This window comes from Sinocyclocheilus anshuiensis, unplaced genomic scaffold (assembly GCF_001515605.1).
Source record: "Sinocyclocheilus anshuiensis isolate Anshui unplaced genomic scaffold, SAMN03320099.WGS_v1.1 scaffold20, whole genome shotgun sequence".
Lineage (NCBI taxonomy): Eukaryota > Metazoa > Chordata > Actinopteri > Cypriniformes > Cyprinidae > Sinocyclocheilus > Sinocyclocheilus anshuiensis.
In genome coordinates, this window is record NW_015558646.1 from 1,010,142 (window position 1) to 1,012,132 (window position 1,991).

Below are 1,991 nucleotides of genomic sequence, written 5' to 3' on the forward strand. Positions count from 1 at the left end.
TGTGTGTGTGTGTGTGTGTGTGTGTGTGTGTGTGTGTGTGTGTGTGTGTGTGTGTGTGTGTTTGTAAAGTGCTGAGCCATGCAAGCACTTGCTGAGAGTCATAAAACTCCAAATGCAACTTTTGGGTGATCCAAAAAGCAAGAGAAGAAAACTGGAAGAGGAAATAAGCCAGACTCTCCTATGGCTACAAAGCACTGTTAAATCACCTCCCGCCATCAGACTACAGAGTGGGTGGATGCTGAGGACATCTTCATCCCAGATATCTGAGCAGGACTGCCAGGGGGCCACGGGGGTGGTGGTAGACCTATGTGAGGTTTCTCATCCAGTGCCAGATCGCTCTGGGGATCCGCATCATGTGGATGGGAATGAGGAGAGAAAAGCATAAGCCAATCCCCCCTCCCCCCTCCAGAAGCTACTGCACACCACAGAATCTCATTTTTGATTCATGAAGAGGTTGCAGTGACATCGAATTGCACAGCTATGGAGATAGAAGTGGAGCAAACCATTTGAACATAACAGTTCTTGAAAAGTCAGCCACTGTTGTGGCATACCATAAAAAGGCATTTGTGAAAATCAAAACTGCAGTCAAAACACCTTGTCTGGTAGAATCAGATCAAAGGGATAGTCCACCCAAAATGAAATCGCTGCCATTATTTACTCACCCCTCATGCTGTTCCCAAACTATGTGGACTTTTTTTTTCCTCTGTGGAACATAAAGGAAGATAGGCTATTTTTGCCTATACACTGGGAGTCAGTGATCACCAAAATTGTTTGGTTGCAATATTCTTCAAAATATCTTCTTTTGTGTTCAGAATAAAGTAAATACAGGTTTGGACAGGCATGAGGGTGAGTAAATAATGACTGAATTTTCATTTTTGTGTGAAGTACTGTATACTTTTAATGTTTTTGGTGTTTGTTGTTTAAGTCAGAATTCAAATGATTCATGTAATTTGTTTTGCTGTAAGCCTACAACCCTCACGAAAAAAGCCAATGGAATATAGAAAACTATTTTGGTCTTGGGCTGAAACATTAAATACTTTTAACTTTTTTATTTTATTATCTAAGCTCTTCAGGGCGCTTAAGGAATATGAAATATAATGTATTTTGTTGGGAATGGACTCTTGATGGCGGTTAGAGACATCACACATACTTAGACCACCATCTAGTGGCGGAGAGGTATAATAAAATATAAACCAAGCTCTGCCTCAGAACATGCTTGAGAGATGGATGTGCTTTTATTGGGGTTAAGGTTGAACAAGTAGGCCAAGAGGGTAAGAAAGTAAAATAAATAAATAACACACAACATGGTTTACCTTTTAAATAAATATCAATAATCAGTTGAGTTGAATTTGCATTAAAGGTAAATGTTTAACTAGGAAAACGAGACTGCCTAAGAATCAAACACTGCAAGTTGTTTTTTTTAACTGATTAGCTGAGATGTTTAAAATGTAGCAAATGCAGTGTAATTAAAAAAAAGAAATAAATACAAGTATTTAGTCAAGTCTTTAGGTGGATCAAAACCATGAACAGTTATTTGCTACTTGGTTGCAGGTGGTTATAGTATAATTGGAGAAAAATAATCTTTAATATTTAATGAGCCGAAAAGAACGCACGTCACACCTCTGTTCATCAATTTGCACTGGCTACCAGTAGCTGCTCGCATAAAATTCAAAGCATTAATGTTTGCCTACAAAACCACCGCTGGCTCTGCTTCCCTTTACCTAAATTCATTACTTCAGAGTTATGTGCCCTCTAGAAGCTTGTGTTCTGCAAGTGAACGACACATTATTGTGCCATCCCAAAGAGGCAAAAAATCACTTTCACTGACTTTTTCATTAACTGTTCCCTCCTGGTGGAATGACCGGCCCAGCTCAATCCGAGCAGCTGAGTCCCTAGCCATCTTCAAGAAATGACTAAAAGCACGATCTGTTCTATCTTTATTTGACCCTCTAACTCTAGCACTTTCTATTCTATTTTAATTCTACTTTATC